Genomic DNA, 21,560 nt, shown 5'->3' on the forward strand with positions numbered 1-21,560 from the left:
TGGCCTCCCAAAGTGCTAGGATTACAGGCGTGAGCCACCACGCCCTGCCTAATTTTTGTATTTTTAGTAGAGACAGGGTTTCACCATGTCTGGCCAGGCTGGTCTCGAACTCCTGACCTCAGGTGATTAGCACCTCTCTTAAGGCCTGAGCCACCCCGCCCAGCCCTGGTTTTGTTTTGTTTTTTCAAAACAGGGTCTCACTCTGTTGCCCAGGTTGGAGTGCAGTGGTCCAATCTCTGCTCATTGCAACCTCTACCTCCCAGGTTCAAGTGACTCTTCTGCCTTAGCTTCCCAAGTAGCTGGGATTATTGGTGCCCACCACCACGCTCTGCTTTTTGTATTTTTAGTAGAGATGGGGTTTCACCATGTTGGCCAGGCTGGTCTCAAACTCTTGACCTCAAGTGTTCCGCCTGCCTGTGCCCCACAAAGTGCTGCGTTTACAGGCATGAGCCACTGTGACCAGCCTGATTGGTTTTGTAAAATACAAAAGTGATACAAGCTCTTGATAAAAATACATTTAGTGGCACATAAGAGTATCCAGTAGGCTGGGCACGTGGCTCACACCTGTAATCCCAGCACTTTGGGAGGCCAAGGTGGGTGGATCACTTGAGGTCAGGAATTCAAGACCAGCCTGGCCAACATGGTGAAACCCTGTCTCTACTAAAAATACAAAAATTAGCCAGGCGTGGTGGTGCACGCCTGTAGTCCCAGCTACTAGGGAGACTGAGGTAGGAGAATCGCTTGAACCTGGGAAGCGGAGGTTGCAGTGAGCCAAGATCTCGCCATTGCATTCCAGCCTGGACGTCGCAAAAAAAAAAAAAAAAAAAAGTTATCCAGTAAAAATTCCCCTCTCACCTTTCCTTGTATCCCCAGAAGAAACTGTTTAATGAGAGTATATGTTTCCATTTATTTATTCATTCAACAAATATTAGGTGTTTGCCGTTTTTTAAAAAAAAAATTAATTTAACTTTTTAGAAACAGGGTCTCACTCTGTGGCCCTGCCTGGAGTGCAGTGACACAATCATAGCTTACTACAGCCTTAAACTCCCGGGCTGAAGCGATCCTCACATCTTAGCCTCCCTAGTAGCTAGGACTACCGGCACCTGCCACTACACCAGGCTAATTAAAAAACTTTTTTTTCTTCTTTTTTTTTTTTTTTTTGAGATGGAGTCTCGCTCTGTTGCCCAGGCTGGAGTGCAGTGGCGCGATCTCGGCTCACAGCAACCTCCGTCTCCCGGTTTCAAGCAATTCCCTGGCCCAGCTTTTGGAGTAGCTGAGATTACAGGCGTCTGCCATCACGCCCGGCTAATTTTTTGTATTTTTAGTAGAGACGGGGTGTCACCATTTTGGCCTGGCTGGTCTTGAACTCCTGACCTCAGGTGATCCACCCGTCTCGGCCTCCCAAAGTGCTGGGATTACAGGCGTGAGCCACGGCGCCAGGTCTTTTTTTTTTTTTTTTTTTAGATAAGAGTCTCGCTCTGTTGCCCAGGCTGGAGTGCAGCGGTGCTATCTCTGCTCACTGCAAGCTCCGCCTCCCGAGTTCACGCCATTCCTCTGCCTCAGCCTCCCAAGTAGCTGGGACTACAGGCGCCCACCACCACACCCGGCTAATTTTTTTGTATTTTTAGTAGAGATGGGGTTTCACCGTGTTAGCCAGGATGGTCTCCATCTCCTGACTTCGCGATCCCCCCGCCTCGGCCTCCCAAAGTACTGGGATTACAGGCGTGAGCCACCGCGCCCGGCCGAGGCCTTTTTTTTTTTCTTTTAAAGAGATGGGGTCTCACTGAGCACTGTGGCTCACGTCTGTAATCCCCAGGACTTTGGGAGGCCGAGGCGAGGGGATAGCTTGAGCCCAGGAGTCGAGACCAGCCTGGAGGACATAGCAAGGCTTCGTTTCTGAAAAAAATACAAGCATTTTGAACCCGGGAGGCGGAGGTTGCAGTGAGCCGAGATCGCGCCACTGACTCCAGCCTGGGCGACAGAGCGAGACTCTGTCTCAAAAAAAAAAAAATAATAATACAAGCATTTTGGCAGGCATGGTGGCGCACGCCTGTGGTCCCAGCCACTCTGGAGGCTGAGGTGGGAGGATCGCTTGAGCTAGGGAGTTCGAGGCTGCAGTGAGCGGTGATCGCGCCACTGCACTCCAGCCTGGGGGACAGAGCCAGAACTTGTCTCAAAAAAACAAAAAACAAAAAACCGGCCAGTGTGTGAGGGGCGCGCGATTTTTAAGATGTGAGAGAGGGAATTGTGCTTTACGGTCACCACCAGGTGTCGCGACATCGGGTGCCGCGCCGTCCCGCTTCTGAGGCGCGGTGGCCTGAGAAACTGGCTGCAGAGCCCGCTCTTCCTAGCCTACTGCCCGAAAACGCAGAATTTGGGGAATTGGAACTTCGGAGGCGGGAGCGAAAGACCTCTCTTTCTCCCGCCGGAAATACCCCTCTTTCGGTAAGCGCGCCCCTGCATTCTGGAAAGGAAGAGCCGTGATCGCGCCACTGCACTCAAGCCTCTGGATGATAGAGCGAGGAGACCTGTCTCCAAAACACAAACAAACAAAAAGGTAATGGGGGGCCGGGCGCCGTGGCTCACGCCTATAATCCCAGCACTTTGGGAGGCCGAGGCGGGTGGATCACCTGAGGTCAGGAGTTCGAGACCAGCCTGACCAACATGGTGAAACCCCCGTCTCTGCTAAAAAAAAAAATATATATATATATAATAGCTGGGCATGGTGGCAGGCACCTGTAATCCCAGCTACTCAGGAGGCTGAGGCAGGAGAATCGCTTGAACCTGGGAGGTGGAGGTTGCAGTGGGCTAAGATCACACCATTGCACTCCAGCCTGGGCGACAGGAATGAAACGCTGTCTCAAAAAAAAAAAAAAAAAAAAAAAAGTAATAGGAACATTGCTAGTAATTGCTGTGTGAAGACACCGTAATGACATTTATACCTGTCTTTCTGAACTTCTATGCCAATGTAAACATGCATATGTGTATAGATATCTCCATATATAGTTACTCTCACCTTGTTCACAGCTGCATTCACACTAGATATACCATTTTCTTCTTCAAATAATGTTATTGCTAACTATGAGCGTAATACATGCTCAGTGTAGGAAATTTGGGAAATATAGAAAAAGAAAGCACTTTCTACGATCCAAGTATATTCAGTTTGGCATGTTTCCTCTTTTCCCAGTATTAATTTTTTACTTAAATAACAATGAATACAATACAGGTTGTAAGGACTCGACCAGCAGATATATAGAGAGTGAGTGAAAACACTGAAGTCCTTTTTCAGCGTCCCTTCCCAGCTGTCCTCTTCCCACGCATCTTTTTCTGTGCCACTTGCTAGAAGTTTGGTGTATTTACCACCAGATTGTTTTCAATGTGTCACATATGTTTGTGTTATATAAAAACATACTTTAAAAATTATATATAAATGGAATTATACATTACATACCCATCTTTCTTGGAGACATTTCCATGCTAGCACATATAGATGTGCCTTATTCTTTTCAAACTGCTGCAAAATATTTCATGGTATAGATACACCATATTTTACCCTTCTCCTTACTGATGGTATTTAGATTGTTTCTAATTTTTTACTATTAAAACAATACTGCAATTAATATCCTTGTAAATGTCTCTTGTCACAAATGTGCAAGTATTTCTTCAGGATACACTAGAAGTAGAATTGCTGTATCAAAGATTATGGCATTTAATAATTGGGGATTATTACAAAATTACCCTTCAAACACTGTACAACAATGGAATATTATTCAGCCTTAAAAGGAAGAAAATTCATTTAGCAGAGCAGAAACTGAAAAATGAAAAAGGAACTTCTGCCTGGGCGGGGTGGCTCATGCCTGTAATTCCAGCACTTTGGGAGGCCGAGGCAGGCAGATTACGAGGTCAACAGATGAAAACCATCCTGGCCAACATGGTGAAACCCCGTCTCTACTAAAAATACAAAAATTAGCTGGGCATGGTGGCACGCACCTGGAGTTCCACTCAGCTACTCGGGAGGCTGAGGCAGAAGAATCGCTTGAACCTGGGAAGCGGAGGTTGCAGTGAGCCAAGATCAGGGCACTGCACTCCAGCCTGGAGACAGAGTGAGACTCTGTCTCCAAAAAAAAAAAAAAAAAAAAACGAAAAACTTCTGCTGAGCACAGTGGCTCAGGCCAGTAATCCCAACACTTTGGGAGGCCAAGGCGGGAGGATCACTCGAGGTCTTGAGTTCCAGACCAGCCTGGCCAATATGGTGAAATGCCGTCTCTACTAAAAATGCAAAAATTAGCTGGGTGTGGTGGCGCATTCCTGTAATCCCAGTTACTTGGGAGGCTGAGGTAGGAAATCGCTTGAACCTGAGAGGCGGAAGTTGCAGTGAGCCAAGATTGAGCCACTGCACTCTAGCCTGGGCGACAGAGTGAGACTCCATCTCAAAAAAAAAGACCAGCCTTGCCAATATGGTGAAACCCGTCTCTACTACAAATACAAAAATTAGCTGGGCGTCGTGGCAGGCGCCTGTAATCCCAGCTACTCTGGAAGCTGAGGCAGGAGAATCTCTTGAACCTGGGAGGCGAGGTGGAGGTTTGCAGTGAGCTGAGATCGTGCCATTGCACTCCAGCCTGAGCAACAAGATCAAAACTCTGTCTCAAAAAAAAAAAAAAAAGTAACTTCTGACACATATTACCACATGGATGAATCTTAAAGATTACACTAATTGAAACAAGACAGACACTAAATGAAACAAGACAGACACAAAAGGACAAATACTATGTGATTCCACTATATGAGGTAGCTAGAGTAGTCAAACTCATAAAGACATAAAGTAGAATGGTGGGTGCCAGGAGCTGGGAAAGGAGGGAATGGGGAGTTAGTGTTTAATGGGGACAGAGTTTCAGTTTTGCAAGATGAAAAGAGTTCTGGAGATGGATGGTGGTGATGGTCACACACAATGAATATTAATTAATGCTACCAAACTGTACACTTAAAAATGGCTTAAATGGTACACTTTTTGTTATTTATAGTTGATCACAATTTTTTTTTTTTTTTTTTTTTTTGAGACAGAGTTTTGCTCTAGTTGCCCAGGCTGGAGTGCAATGGTGTGATCTTGGCTCACCGCAACCTCTACCTCCTCTACCTCTACCTCCCAGGTTCAAGCGATTCTCCTGCCTCAGCCTTCCCAAGTAGCTAGGATTATAGGCATGCGCCACCAAGCCTGGCTAATTTTGTATTTTTAGTAGAGATGGGGTTTCTCCATGTGGGTCAGGCTGGTCTTGAATTCCTGACCTCAGGTGATCCGCCCACCTCGGCCTCCCAAAGTCCTGGGATTACAGTCATGAGCCACCGCGCCTGGCCTGATCACAATTTTTAAAAAGACTGTACCAATATCAATTCCCACTAATACTGCATAAGAGAAAGTATCTAGTCCTCCACCACTTCATTAATATTATACATTATGAATCATTTCAACTTTGGACACATTGAGGGGCAAAAACAACACTTTATTGTTTTAATTTGCATGTGCCCGATTACTTCTGACATTGGATACCTTTTGAATGTTTATTTAACATTAATTTGTCTTGCGAATTATCTGTTCATTTCCTTTGCCCAATTTTAGTATGAATTTGTATGACTTCTTTATATATTCTAACAACGAATAATTTATCTAATTGTGGTAAATATTGTCTTTCAGACTTACTTCACTTTTTTTTTTTTTTTTTTGACACAGTGTCTCACTCTGTTGTCCAGGCTGGAGTGCAGTGGTGTGATCTCATCTCACTGCAGCCTTCACCTCCTGGGTTCAAGACTCCCAAGTAGCTGGGCTTACAGGCACACGCCACCACACCTGGCTAATTTTTGTATTTTTAGTAGAGATGGGGTTTCACCATGTTGGCCAGGCTGGTCTCGAACTCCTGGCCTCAAGTGATCTACCTGCCTCAGCCTCCCAAAGTGCTGGGATTACAGGCCTGAGCCACTGTGCCTGGCCTTACTTCACTTTTCAATTATGGTGTCTTTTGTAAAAACAGAAGTTTTTAATTAAAAAAAAATGCTCCCATCTCTCCAAAGATAAAACATTAGCTGGGCGTGGTAGCACACACCTGTGGTCCCAGCTATTCGGGAGGCTGAGGTGGGAGGATCACTTGAGCCCAGGGGGTCAAGGCTGCCGTGAGCTGTGATCTCCCCACTGCTCTCCAGCCTGGGACAGAGCAAGACCCTGTCTCAATCATCATCATCATCATCTGACAATCTTTTTCTTTATGGCTTCTGGGCCAAAGGAATAAATGAAGGTATAAGGCTTGTTGATAACTATTAATAACACACACTAAAAAAAAAAAAAACTATGCATTACACACATTTGAAATCTACAGCACGTTGCCTGAAGTTAGCATGTTGGGTTCTGGCTCTGTCTTTTGCTTCAACAGTGTTTGGAAGGAACAGACCAGGGGGCTCCCTCTTCCAGCCTCTGATCGCCTCCCATCTCCTTTCCACTTGAGCCTCCAAGACCATCTTCTTGGCAACCTCCTGCTTCTGGGCCCAGCCAACACCGTTTTTGTGGTTATCTGCTTCTTGTCCCCAAGCATAAGCTCCCAGATGTGTCAGAATGATTCCACCCAGGCGGAAGCAGCCACCAACTGCCTGGTCAACCGGCATCTCTCTGGGCTTCTACTTCGGCCGTGACGATGTGGCTCTGGAAGGTGAACTAGCCAAGAGTCTCTGGAAGATGCAAAGCCAGCGTGGCAGCCCGCTCTTTTGCAGGACCTGCAGATGAGATGAGCGGGATAAAACCCTGGATGCTGCGGGGGCAGCCTTGGCCTTGGAGAGGAGCCTGAACCAGCCTATTCTGGGTCTTCACGCCCTGGGTTCTGCTGGCACAGACCTCATCTCTGGGACTTCTTAGAGAGGCCTTTCCTAGATGTGGGAGTGAAACTCGTCAAGAGGGTGGATGATCGCCTGACCTCTGCAGGCTGGCCACCCGGAGTGGGGCCAAGCAACTGTCTTTTCCGAAGTCTTGCCACCCTCAAGCATGACTGGGAGCCTAGTGAGCCCAGCGACCTCTGAGAGGCTCCTCTCAAAGGATCAAGGTTTCCACCTGCCTGAGCCTCCCCCTCCAGCCACTAGGCAGCTTTTTAACACCCTGGAGCCCTTTCCCAAGCCTGGACCAAATTTGCAGGGACAAAACGGGGGCAGGGCCTAGGGTAGGGAAATCAAATTAATGACCTTCTTAGGGTAAAGATGTTCCAGGAAGAGGGAACCTGCCATCCCACAACCCCTAGACCATAATAGCATTTATTCCTTCTGGGGATCAACAAACCAGTGACAGAGAGACTCTGGAGCCATTGAAATCTACTGATTGAGGCCGGGCACAGTGGCTCACGCCTGTAATCCCAGCACTTTGGGAGGCCAAGGTGGGAGGATCACGAGGTCAGGAGTTCGAGACCAGACTGGCCAACATAGCAAAACCCCATCTCTACTAAAAATACACACAAAAAAAATTAGCCAGATGTGGTGGCAGGTGCCTGTAATCCCAGCTACTCAGGAGGCTGAGGCAGGAGAACCACTTGAACCTGGGAGGCAGAGGTTGCAGTGAGCCGAGATCGTGCCACTGTATTCCAGCCTAGGCGACAAGAGCAAGACTCCATCTCAAAAAAAAAAAAAAAAGAAAAATCTACTGATTAATGCCTATCTTAACTCCAGTGTCAGTAGTAGCTTTGACAAACGCCTTTTATATCATGTGGCTATACTTTGCCAAGCATACTGAGCACTATTATAATTGTTTCCTAATACCCCATGTGATACCCCCATGCTTCTTCATAAGTTTATAACACATTTAAAAATAGCATGATGCCAGGGGCGGTGGCTCATGCCTGTAATCCCAGCACTTTGGGAGGCTGAGGCGGGCAGATTGCCTGAGGTCAGGAATTCAAGACCAGCCTGGCCAACATAGTGAAACCCTGTCTCTACTAAAAATGCAAAGAATTAGCTGGGTGTTGGCCGGGCACGGTGGCTGACACCTGTAATCCCAGCACTTTGGGAGGCCTAGGCAGGCGGATCACCTGAGGTTGGGAGTTCGAGACCAGCCTGACCAACATGGAGAAACCCCGTCTCTACTGAAAATAAAAAACTAGCCAGGCATGGTGGCCCATGCCTGTAATCCCAGCTAATTGGGAGGCTGAGGCAGGAGAATCGCTTGAACCCAGGAGGCAGAGGTTGCGGTGAACCAAGATCGCATCAATGCACTCCAGCCTAGGCGACAAGAGCAAAACTCCGTCTCAAAAAAAAGAATTAGCTGGGTGTGGTGGGTGGGAACCTGTAATCCCAGTTACTAGGGAGGCTGAGGCAGGAGAATTGCTTGAACCCAGGAGGCGGAGGTTGTGGTGAGCCGAGATCGCGCCATTGCACTCCAGCCTGGACAACAAGAGCGAATCTCCGTCTCAAAAAAAAAAAAAAAAAAAAATTTCAGATAATCTAGAACGGTAAAAAGAAGAGAGTAAAATTACCTAACTAAATTACCAAATTCCCATCATCTGGAGGTAACTATTGACAGCACAATTTTTTAAAAAATGGGTTATCATATAATGCTTTCTATTTTTTATCCTGCTTTTTTAAACTTAATTTTTCTACTTCCATTGTTTTATGCTAATATATATATCTTCATTTAAATAGCTGCATAGCTTTCTGTTGTATATATCATAATTTATTTAACTCATACTAATGGGGCATTTGTAAACAACTCTATGATATAAATACATCTCTTCATATATATTTATGTGTGTGCGTGTGTGTGTGTGTGTGTGTGTGTGTGTGTATTTAGAGACAGGCTCCCACTCTGCTGCCCAGGCCTGTGTGCAGTGGTGCAATCACAGCTAACTGTAACCTCGAATTCCAGGGTCAAGTGATCTTCTCACCTCAGCCTCCTGAGTAGCTGGGACCACAGGCACGTGCCACCATGCCTGGCTAATTTATTTTGATTTTTATTTTTTTGTAGAGCTGGGGTCTTACCATATTGCCCAGGCTGGTCTCAAACTCGTGGCCTCAAGTGGTCCTCCTACCTCAGCCTCCTAAAGCATTGGGATTTAGTGGCATGAGCCACTGTGCCCAGTCTCTTGACATATTTTGTAAATTAAAAACGAGGAAGAAATATTTACAACACAGGCGTGTGCCACCATGCCCAGCTAATTTTTTGTATTTTTAGTAGAGACAGGGTTTCACCATGTTGGCCAGGCTGGTCTCAAACACCTGACCTCAAGTGATCCGCCCACCTCAGCCTCCCAAAGTGCTGGTATTACAAGCATGAGACACTGCACCTGACCTTAAAGGACTAATTTCTTTCTTTTTTTTTCTTTTCTTTTGAGACAGGATCTTACTCTGTCACCGAGACTGGAGTGCTGTGATACAATCACAGCTCATTGCAGTCTCCATGTCCCAGGCGCAAGTGATCCACCTCAGCTTCCCAAGTAGCTGGGACTACAGGGGCACATACTACACCTGGCTAATTTAAAAAACTCTTTGTAGAGACAGGTTCTTGCTATGTTTCCCAGACTGGTCTTGAGCTGCTGACCTCAAGCGATCCTTCTGCCTCAGCCTCTGAAAGTGCTGGGATTACAGGCATGGGCCACTGCACCCACCGAAAGGACTAACTTCTTCAATATGTAAGTGGTTTCTATAAATATATGAGAAACAGATTAATAACACAATGGGAAAATGGACAAAGGACAGGAGCAGACAATTCACAGAAAATAAAATTGTTCTTTTTTTTTTTTTGAGACGGAGTCTCGCTCTGTCGCCCAGGCTGGAGTGCAGTGGTGGCACTATCGGCTCACTGCAAGCTCTGCCTCCTGGGTTCACGCCACTCTCCTGCCTCAGCCTCCTGAGTAGCTGGGACTATAGGCGCCCGCCACCACGCCTGGCTAATTTTGTTTTTTGTATTTTTAGTAGAGATGGGGTTTCACCGTGTTAGCCAGGATGGTCTCGATCTCCTGACCTCGTGATCCGCCCGCCTCGGCCTCCCAAAGTGCTGGGATTACAGGTGTGAGCCACCGTGCCCGGCCAAAAATTGTTCTTAAACACATGACAAGATGTGCAGCTTCACTTAGCATAAGAAAAATGACCATTCAATGTATGAAGTGGCATTTTTTAGTATTTCAGATTGACAAAGATAAAACAAGACTGTTAATACTTTTGTTTACAAGAGTGCAGAGAAATGCATCCTCATGCATTGTTGGTCAGTGTAAACTGGTACAACCTCTTTGGAAGGCAGTTGTGTAAGTAGCTATGAAAATCTCAACTGCAGCTGGGCGAGGTGCCTGTCATCCCAGCACTTTGGGAGACCGAGGCGGGTGGATCACCTGAGGTCGGGAGTTTGAGAGCAGCCTGGCCAACATGGTGAAACCCCGTCTCTACTAAAAATACACACACACACAAAATTATCCAGGCATGGTGGTGGGCATCTGTAATCCCAGCTACTTGGGAGGCTGAGGCAGGGAGAATTGCTTAAACCCAGGAGGCAGAGGTTTCAGTGAGCCGAGGTGGCACCCACCACTGCACTCCAGTCTGGGCAACAGAGCAAGACTCTGTCTCAAAAAACAAACAAAAGAAAATCTTGAGTGCACATACCCTTTGTGCCAGCAATTCCACGTCTGGGAATTTTACAGATACTCTCACAGATGTGAAAAAAGAAGTATGAGCACAGATGTTCCCTGCAGTATCCTTAATAACAGAAATACACTCAAGGCCAGGCGCGGTGGCTCACTCCTGTAATTCCAGTACTTTGGGATGCCGAGATGGGTGGATCACTTGAGGGCAGGAGTTGGAGAGCAGTCTGGCTAACGTGGTGAAACCCCGTCTCTACTAAGGATACAAAAATTAGCCAGGCGTGGTGTCACACACTTGTAGTCCCAGCTACTCAGGAGGCTGAGGTGGGAGAATCACTTCAACCCAGGAGGCGGAGGTTGCAGTGAGCCGAGATCACACCATTGCACTCTAGCCTGGGCGACAGAGAGAGACTCCATCTCAAAATAAATAAAATAAAATAAAATAAGAAAGGTGAACCTTAGCAGCAGCAAGGCAGCCATCACCTTTGCTCTGTGAAGCCTGCGGTAGGGATGGATATGAATTAGCTGTGGCGGGAGGGGCTGAGTAAGCTCTGGGACCGCGTGGCTCTGCTGGACACAGCAGGGGAAGGCAGTGGTCCAGGCTTCCCAAAAACCAGCCTTGAGGAATAAAGATAATGCTCCCAATTTTCAGAACTGCTCTGCTCACTCTGAGTCAGAGTGGAAAATACTGACTGCTGCATCTAGCAAAGGAGATGTTTCAGCACTGTTTTGTAAAGAAGGGCCTGTAGGGCTTATCTGACGAGGGCCTTACTGTCATCTCCCCATCATGCCAAGCAGCCTTTCCTTAGACCCAGGGCTCCCACCCCCACTTTCAGATTAGCTGCCAGCCTCCAACACTCTGCTGTTTTCCCTTCCTGAGAAGCAGCCCCTGTGAAAGCTGTTTTTCTGAGCATCAGGACTGAGCATAATCTGCTTTAGAAGCTGAAGTGGTCTGCTCTTCTTTTACTGACAACACTTTAATACAGAAATTCTGATGGCCTTTTAGATGTATATATGCTTCTCCCTCCCCTCTGGGCTTTTCCTGGAAGTAGGTTGGCAAGGTTTACTGGAACAGTATGGCTCCTACCCCAACACCAGCCAAGACCTTGAGAAGGGAGAAGGTGCTGAGCCACTCAAGCACATGGCCAGGGGAGCTTAGAAAAACAGGGACTTCCAACCTGCCTGGGCAATATAGTGAGACACCGTTCTCCAAAAAAAAAAGGGGGAAAAAACACAAAAAAACAGGGACCTCCAAACACAAGGAGGGAGAAGCTGAAGAAGTGGGTGCTAGAAGAGCCTAGAGATGTGTAGATGGCAGTCTCTTCTCCTTTCATAAAACTACAAGAGCTCAGGTTGGGGCTGCTCAAAAGCTTCCCGCAATGTGCTGATTCACTCTTAAGTGCCTGCTCCTCTGCAGACTGACTTCATGCACTTAAAATAATTCACTCGTTTCATTGTTAGCTCTGTCCTCTCCACTTGCATTTCAGGCCAGAGCAGTACAGTGAGGTCCCAAGCTCTGTCCTGTAAACCACAAATAAAATTCTAAGGCCCCTCCACAACCATCTGAATGGGCCCCTCTTCTTGGCTAAGGACATTCCCAAGTAAATCTGAAAATCTAGTTCAGGCCATGACGGAAGAGCAGGTCACACAAGCATCATTATAACTTCCTCCCTTTTGGAATTCAGGAAAAGCCAACCAGCATTAACATCAACACAGATCTTAAGTCTGGTAAGAAACATTTGCAATCTATTTTCTCTGAAGTTTGCTACCTGGAAGCTTCATCTGCCTGATAAAACCTTGGTCTCTACAACCCCTTATCATAACCCAGACATTCCTTTCTACTAATAATAACTCTTTCTTCTTTTTTTTTTTCCTAGACAGAGTCTCGCTCTGTTGCCCAGACTGGAGTGCAGTGGCGCCATCTTGGCTCACTGCAACCTCTTCCTTCCGAGTTCAAGCGATTCTCCTGCCTCAGCCTCCTGAGTAGCTGGGATTACAGGCACACACCACCACACCTGGCTAAATTTCTTTTTTTGAGACAGAGCTTCGCTTTTGTTGCCCAGGCTGGAGTGCAATGGTGTGATCTCAGCTTACCACAACCTCTGCCTCCTGGGTTCAAGCAATTCTCCTGCCTCCACCTCCTGAGTAGCTGGGATTACAGGCATGCACCACCACACCCGGCTAATTTTGTATTTTTAGTAGAGACAGGGTTTCTCCATGTTGGCCAAGCTGGTCTCGAACTCCTGACCTCAGGTGATCCACCCGCCTCGGCCTCCCAAAGTGCTGGGATTACAGGCGTGAGCCATGGCACCTGGCCAACTCTTTCAACCAGTTGCCAATCAGAAAAAATTTAAAATCTGCCTGTGACCTGGATACACTCCCCACAAGCACTTGGAGTTGTCCTGCCCTTCCATATGGAACCAATGTAAGTCCTGTATGTATTTGACTGATGTCTCATGTCTCCCTAAAATGTATAAAACTAGGCCGTGCCCTGAGCACCTTGGGCACATGTTCTCAGGATCTCCTGAGGGCTGTGTCACAGGCCATTGATCACTCATATTTGGCTCAGAATAAATCTCCTCAAATACTTTTTTGTCAACAGTCCACTGGGCTCAGGTGAGCAGGGCCTGAAACAGATAACATGGAAATTTATAATAAAATAAGGGGCCCGTGCCTTAAGACATACCACAAAGTAAATATAACACTGTACAATCCCTCTCGGGTGACCCTGGACTACAGAATGTGGGTTGTGGGGAGGGAGAGACGTGGACTTTTTCCTGCAGGTCATGGCTTGGGTGCACCTAGAAACAGGCAAATACCACCCCTTCTTTTCTGGAAAGGTGGGGCCTGACAGCTTTGTGTGGGGAACCAGTTCTCTCTTACAGTTCAGGTCTAAAATGCCTGCTGAGTAAATAAGCATGTTGTTCTTAACCTAACCCTAAAAGCCTGATATTTGTAGGAATAAAATTGATCTTTCCTACCCTGAGGAAAGTGCTCCAAATATGCTCAGTCATGGAGTGGAGACAGATAAGTAAACGGACACTGGGAATAGAGTGGAGACAGATAAATAAACAGACGCTGGGGATATGTCGTGAAACAGAGCCAGGCCAGAGTCAAGCAAGGTGCTGCACTGGCATTCTGCCGGCCTTTCCTGCAGGAAAGGGTGTGAAAAAGCTCTTGGGTGATGGGAAGGGGTGTGCTGTTTTGAAATGGGAAGATAAAAACAGAGCCACGGGGGTTCTGCACCATCGCCTTGGAACAAACGGTGTCTGCCTCCACATCTGCAATGACTCAGATCTCTGCTCTGGGCATACTTGCAGTCAAATCAGGGCTGCCCAGACATGCTGTGTTTGTGAAATGCTGAGAAAAACAGAAGGGGACTAACTGGCTTCCAGCAGTTGCCTACTCATCCACCCTCTTCCAAACACCCAGGCTGGGGAATAACATTTTGGGGATGAGTCCTCGTAATGCTGCTTCTCTCTGGAGAGCCATGTGTGAAAATTGACCCAAGGAGTTGTCTCATGGGGTGAGGCATGATTGGCTGTCTTTTCTTGGAGCCTCCCTGAGGCTCATCTACCCCCATGCCCTGAGCTCACTGGGGCCTGCCTGGCCAAACAGAATATATCCATTAAGGGAAATAAATTTTCAGGCCACAATAACAAGCATCACCACTTTGAAAAGAAAAAACCATAAACTGAAATTCTTCAGAATAAGAATTTTTAATTAGCCTAATAAACACATTAAAAGATATAAAGGAAAATACTAGAACTATGAAACAAATGAACACAAAAACACCAAAAAGAACCAACAAGAAATAGTAAGTTGAAAATATAAAAGTTGAGGCTGGGCACAGTGGCTCAAGCCTGTAATCCCAGCGCTTTGGGAAGCCAAGGCGGGTGGATCACCTGAGGTCAGGAGTTCGAGACCAGCCTGACCAACATGGTGAAACCCCGTCTCTACTAAAAACACAAAAATTAGCCGGGCATGGTGGCACGTGCCTGTAATCCCAGCTACTCAGGAGGCTGAGGCAGGAGAATTGCTTGAACCTGGGAGGCAGAGGTTGCAGTGAGCTGAGATCATGCCACTGCACTGTAGCCTGGGTGACAGAGCAAGTCTCCATCTCAAAAAGAAAAGAAAAGAAAACAGATGATGCCGGGTGCAGCAGCTCACTTGTGTAATCCTAGCACTTTGGGAGGCTGAGGTGGGTGGATCACCTGAGGTCGAAGTTCGAGATCAGCCTGACCAACATGGAGAAACACCATCTCTACTAAAAATACAAAATTAGCCGGGTGTGATGGCGCACTCCTGTAATCCCAGCTACTCAGGAGGCTGAGGCAGGGGAATTGCTTGAACCCAGGAGGCAGAGGTTGCGGTGAGCCGAGATCACGCCATTGCACTCCAGCCTGGGCAACAAGAGCAAAACTCCGGCTCAAAAAAAAAATAGGGCCGAGCGCTGTGGCTCACACCTGTAATCCCAGCACTTTGGTGTAGGGAAGAGAGAGCAGACTGTTACTGTGTCTATGTAGAAAGGGAAGACATAAGAAATTCCATTTTGACCTGTACCTTTTTTTTTTTTTGAGACGGAGTCTCGCTCTGTCGCCCAGGCTGGAGTGCAGTGGCGTGATCTCGGCTCACTGCAAGCTCTGCCTCCCAGGTTCATGCCATGCTCCTGCCTCAGCCTCCCCAGTAGCTGGGACTACAGGCGCCCGCCACCACGCCCACCTAATTTTTTGTATTTTTGGTAGAGACAGGGTTTTACCGTTTTAGCCAGGATGGTCTTGATCTCCTGACCTCGTGATCCGCCCGCCTCGGCCTCCCAAAGTGTACCTTGAACAATTGCTTTGCTGAGATGTTGTTAATTTGTAACTTTGCCCCAGCCACTTTGCCCCAACTTTGAGCTCACAAAAACATTTGTTGTATGGAATCAAGGTTTAAGGGATCTAGGGCTGTGCAGGACATGCCTTGTTAACAAAATGTTTATGCTTGGTAAAAGTCATCACCATTCTCTAGTCTCAATAAACCAGGGACACTATGCACTGTGAACAGCCGCAGGGACCTCTGCCCTGGAAAGCCGGGTATTGTCCAAGGTTTCTCCCCATGTGATAGTCTGAAATATGGCCTCGTGGGATGAGAAAGACCTGACTGTCCCCCAGCCTGACACCTGTCTGTGTTGAGGTGGATCAGTAAAAGAGGAAAGCCTCTTGCAGTTGAGATAGAGGAAGGTCACTGTCTCCTGCCTTCCCCTGGGAACTGAATGTCTCGGTATAAAACCCGACTGTACATTTGTTCAATTCTGAGATAGGAGAAAAACCGCCCTATGGCAGGAGGCGAGACATGTTGGCAGCAATGCTGCCTTGTTATTCTTTACTCCACTGAGATGTTTGGGCGGAGAGAAACATAAATCTGGCCTACGTGCACATCCAGGCATAGTACCTCCCTCTGAACTTAATTATGACATAGATTCTTTTGCTCACATGTTTTTTTGCTGACCTTCTTCTTATCACCCTGCTCTCCTACCGCATTCCTCTTGCTGAGATAATGAAAATAATAATCAATAAAAACTGAGGGAACTCAGAGACCAGTGCCGACGCAGGTCCTTGGTATGCTGAGTGTCGGTCTCCTAGGCCCACTGTTTTTCTCTATACTTTGTCTCTGTGTCTTATTTCTTTTCTCAGTCTCTTGTCCCACCTGACGAGATATCCCACAGGTGTGGAGGGGCAGGCCACCCCTTCACTTTGGGAGGCCGAGGCAGGTGGATCACAAGGTCAGGAGATCGAGACCATCCTGGCTAACATGGTGAAATCCTGTCTCTACTAAAAATACAAAAAAAAAAAAAAAAATTAGCCAGGCGTGGTGGTGGGTGCCTGTAGTCCCAGCTACTTGAGAGGCTGAGGCAGAAGAATGGCGTGAACCCGGGAGGTGGAGCTTGCAGTGAGCCGAGATTGCGCCACTGCACTCCAGCCTGGGCGACAGAGCGAGACTCCATCTCAAAAAAGAAGAAAAAAGAAAATATAACAATTGTACTAAAGAACACAAATGATTGAATAAACAGCAGAATGGACAGAGTTAAGGAATAAATTAGTGGACTGGAATAACAGAAATTCCCCAAAAGGAAGAAGAAAAAATAAAAGAACAGGAAATATAAAATAATAGCTAAGGGATATGGAGAATAAAAGTGAAATGGTAACATTCAGAAGACAGGATTCCTGGAAAGAGAAAGAGAAAAATGGAAAGGAGGAAATATTTGAAAAACTAATGAAGAAAAAATTCTCAGAATTAGGAAAAAAGATGAAGTGTGAATGCAAGATCCGTATACAGATTATTCCTCATTAAAAATAATTTTGGCCAAGCGTGGCCGGGCGTGGTGGCTCACGCCTGTAATCCCAGCACTTTGGGAGGCTGAGGCGGATGGATCATGTGGTCAGGAGATTGAGACCATCCTGGCTAACACGGTGAAACCCCGTCTCTACTAAAAATACAAAAAATTAGCTGGGCATGGTGGCGGGCACCTGTAGTCCCAGCTACTCAGGAGGCTAAGGCAGAAGAATGGCATGAACCCGGGAGGCGAAGCTTGCAGTGAGCTGAAATTGTGCCACTACACTCCAGCCTGGGCGACAGAGCGAGACTCTGTCTCAAAAAAAAAAAAAAAAAAAAAAAAAAAAAAAAAAATTGGCCAAGTGTGGTAGCTCACACCTGTAATCCCAGCACTTTGGAAGGACCAAGGCCAGAGGATCTCTTGAGCCTAGGAGTTAGACATCAGTCTGGGTGGGCAAAACCCTGTCTCTACAAAAAAAAAAAAAAGTAAAAAAATTAGCCCGGTGTGGTGGCACAAACCTATAGGTAGGAGGGTCGCTTGAGCCTGGGAGATGGAGGCTGCAGTGAGCCATGACCACTCCACTGCTCTTCAGCCTGGGCAACAGAGCAAGACCCTGTCTAAAAAAAAAAAAATTGAGAGTTGGAATATGTCAATGAGAGAGAAAGAAAAACTTACAGCCAGAAACACTTTGGGGAAATTTAAGAATATCAGAGACAAAAAGAACATTCTAAAAATTTCCAGAGAGTCAGAGATCACAGATAAAGGAACAAGAGGCCTATTTATTTATTTATTTATATCTTTTTGAGACAGAGTCTCACTCTGTTGCCCAGGCTGGAGTGCAGTGGTGCCATCTGGGTTCACTGCAACCTCTGCCTCCTGAGTTCAAGTGATTCTCCTGCCTCAGCCTCCTGAGTAGCTGGGATTACAGGAGACCACCACCAGGCTCAGCTAACTTTTGTATTTTTAGTAGAAATGGGGTTTCACTATGTTGGCCAGGCTAGTCCCGAACTCCTGACCTCAGATGATCTGCCCGCCTTGGCCCCGCAAAGTGCTAGGATTACAGGCGTGAGCCACTGTGCCGGCCGAAGAGGACTATTTATTAACATTAGATTTTTCGACACCAATACCAGGTGCAAGAAGATAATGGAGTGGAATTTTCAAAGTAATGAAGAGAAAGATCTTAGAACCTAGAATTTCTTTTTGAGACAGGGTCTTGCTTTGTTGCCCAGGCTGGAGTACAGTGGTGTGATTATAGCTTACTGCAGCGGCAATGTCCCACATTCAGGTGATCCTCCCATCTCAGTCTCCCGAGTAGCTGGGACTATGGGCACACACCACCATGCCCAGCTAAGTTTTTTGATTTTTAGTAGAGACCAGGTCTCGCTATATTGCCCAGGCAGGTCTTGAAGTCCTGATGTCAAGCAATCATCCTGCCTTGACCTCCCAATATGCTGGGGTTATGGGCGTAAGCCACTGCACCTGGCTTTGACCTTTAAAACAAGAAACCTCCCCACTGCCCGTGGACCCCATATCTCCTTCTAGTTAGTTGCCACCTCTCTGCTTCCCTCTATAATGAAGCATCTCCAAAGAGTGGTCTGCAGATATTGTCTCCACCCCCTCCTCCTTTTTTTTTGTTTTAGATTGCCTTTTTTTTTTTCTACAGTCCTGAAAATCATCACGTACAGATTGTCTTTTAAAAAGAAATAAAATAGGCTGGGCGTTGGGGCTCATGCCTGTAATCCCAGCACTTTGGGAGGCTGAGGCAGTTGGATCACCTGAGGTCAGGTGTTCAAGACCAGGCTAGCTAACATGGTGAAACCCCGTCTCTACTAAAAATACAAAAATTAGCCGGGCGTGGTGGTGGGCGCCTGTAATGCCAGCTACTCAGGAGGCTGAGGCAGGAGAATTACTTGAACCTGAGAGGCAGAGGTTGCAGTGAGCCAAGATCGTGCCACTGCACTCCAGCCTCAGCGACAGAGTGAGACTCTGTCTCAAAAAAAAAGAAAAGAAAAGAAATGAAATATGACAGTTATGTTTGGCTTCCAGTTTAAAAATGGCTTCCTGCCCAAATCCCTCTAGAATGATCATAAAAAAATTAAAAAGTGGCCGGGCATGGTGGCTCATGCCTGTAATCCCAGCACTTTGGGAGGCCGAGGCGGGTGGATCACCTGAGGTCAGGAGTTCAAGACCAACCTGGCCAGTAATGGTGAAACCCCATCTCTACTAAAAATACAAAAAATTAGCGGGGCGTGGTTGGGGTGGGCGCCTGTCATTCTAGCTACTCGGGAGGCTGAGGCAGGAGAATCGCTTGAACCCAGGAGGCGGAGGTTGCAGTGAGCCCAGATGGCGCCACTGCATTCCAGCCTGGGCAACAGAGCAAGATCCCGTCTCAAAAAGATCCTATTTTCTTTGTGTGTTTTGTTGTTGTTGTTGTTGTCTTGTTTGCTTGTTTGGTTTTTTCAGAGACTGTGTCACCTTGTTACCCAAGCTGGAGTGCAGTGGAACAATCATAGTTTACTACAGCTTCAACTCCCAAACTCAAGTGATTCTCCTGCCTCAGCCTCCTGAGTAGCTGAGATTACAGGCATGCACTCCCATGCCTAGCTAACAAGGAGTTCTAGCTTATAGGAACTGGTTTAACATTGTTTAACGCAGTGTTTTCCAATTTTCAATTTCAGTTTTTATTTCAGTTTTTGTGTGTGTGTTTGTGGTGGTGGGTGGTGTGGGGTGGGGGACAGAGTCTCACTCTGTTGCCCAGGCTGGAGTACAGTGGTGCAATCTTGGCTAACTGCAGCCTCCGGCTCCCTGGTTCAAGCGATTCTCAGCCTCAGCCAGTAGCTGGGACCACAGGCCCACGCCAGGATGCCCAGCTAATTTTTGTATTTTTAGTAGAGACAGGGTTTCACTATGTTGGCCAGGCTTGTTTTGAATTCCTGACCTCAAGGGATCCACCGGCCTCGGCCTCCTAAGTGCTGGGATTACAGGCGTAAACCACTGCGCCCGGCTTTGTCCCTGGTTCTTTAGCCAATGTGTCATCTCCTCAAAACATTCTTGCCCACTCTCCTTTTCCCCAAGCAGCGGCAATAAACTTTCCTTAAAGTCTGTGAGTCTGGCAGAAGGCGGAGGCTGCAGTGAGAGGGGATTGCGCCACTGCCCTACAGCCTGGATGACAGAGAGAGACTCCATCTAAAAAAATTAAAAAATTAAAAAAAAATTGTTTTAAGTGTAGCAGGACGAGCCACAGACAAAACTCCTCAGACACCGGATTAAAGAAGGAAGAGGTTTTTATTGGGCCGGGAGCGTCGGCAGACTCGCGTCTTAAGAGCCGAGCTCCCTGAAAAAGAAATTCCTACCCCTTTTAAGGGCTTACAACTCTAAGGGGTCCACATGAAAGGGTCATGATAGATCAAGTAAGCGTCAGGAACGTGACTGGGGGCTACATACATCAGCTAACAGAACAAAAAGTTTTACAGTGCTTTCTCATATAATGTCTGGAATTTACAGCTAACACCAGTAGTTTTGGTCAGAGGTTAATATTATTATTATTATTTTAACCACCAGGGCCAGGTGGTGGTGCCAAGGTCGTCTAGCTATTTATGTTACTTCTGTTTCTTTCCAACTTTTTGCTTTCTCCCTTTTCTCCTGTCTTATAAACTAGGGAAAAGGGGAGGTGGGGGAGAAGCTGGGAAGGACAACAGGAGAAGTGGTGGTCTCATTCCATAAAAGAAAAGGTTACGGGTCTGGGGGGCAGGTCAGACACTGCCAACCGCAACTGCAGCAAGAATAAGAAACAGAGTCCCTTCAAAGGAGCCAGGGGCACAGGTGCGCACCACGGAACTCCACTCCAGTGGAGACACGGCAGAGGTGCAAGGATAGAAATCAGATTAGTGATTATCAGAGACTGGCGGCAGGTGAGGGGGGTGCAAAGGGACACCAGGGCACTTTTTTTTTTTTTGAGACGTTGTCTCACTCTTGTCACCGAGGCTGGAGTGCAGTGGCCTGATCTTGGCTCACTGTAACCTCCGCCTCATGGGTTCTAGCGATTCTCCTGCCTCAGCCTTCCAAGTAGCTGGGATTACAGGCGTGCGCCACCACTCTCGGCTAATTCTTTCTATTCAGTGGAGATGGGGTTTCACCATGTAGGTCAGGCTGGTTTCGAACTCTTGACCTTAGGTGATCCACCGGCCTCGGCCTCCCAAAGTACTGGGATTACAGGTGTGAGCCACTGCCCACCAGAACACATTTTGGGGTGATGGAAATTCCCTATATGTTAATTATGGTGCTGCCGGGCGCGGTGGCTCACGCCTGTAATCCCAGCACTTTGGGAGGCCGAGGCGGGCGGATCACGAGGTCAGAAGATCGAGACCATCCTGGCTAATACGGTGAAACCCCGTCTCTACTAAAAATACAAAAAATTAGCCAGGCGTGGTGGTGGGCATCTATAGTCCCAGCTACTCGGGAGGCTGAGGCAGGAGAATGGCGTGAACCCGGGAGGCAGAGCTTGCAGTGAGCCGAGATTGCGCCACTGCACTCCAGCCTGGGCAACAGAGCAAGACTCCGTCTTCAAAAAAATTAATAAAAAGAAAGAAAGAAAGAGAGAGAGAGAGAAAGAAAGAAAGAAAGAAAAGAAGGGAAGGAAGGAAGAAGGGAGGGAA

Source organism: Pongo abelii, chromosome 19 (genome assembly GCF_028885655.2).
Source record: "Pongo abelii isolate AG06213 chromosome 19, NHGRI_mPonAbe1-v2.0_pri, whole genome shotgun sequence".
NCBI lineage: Eukaryota > Metazoa > Chordata > Mammalia > Primates > Hominidae > Pongo > Pongo abelii.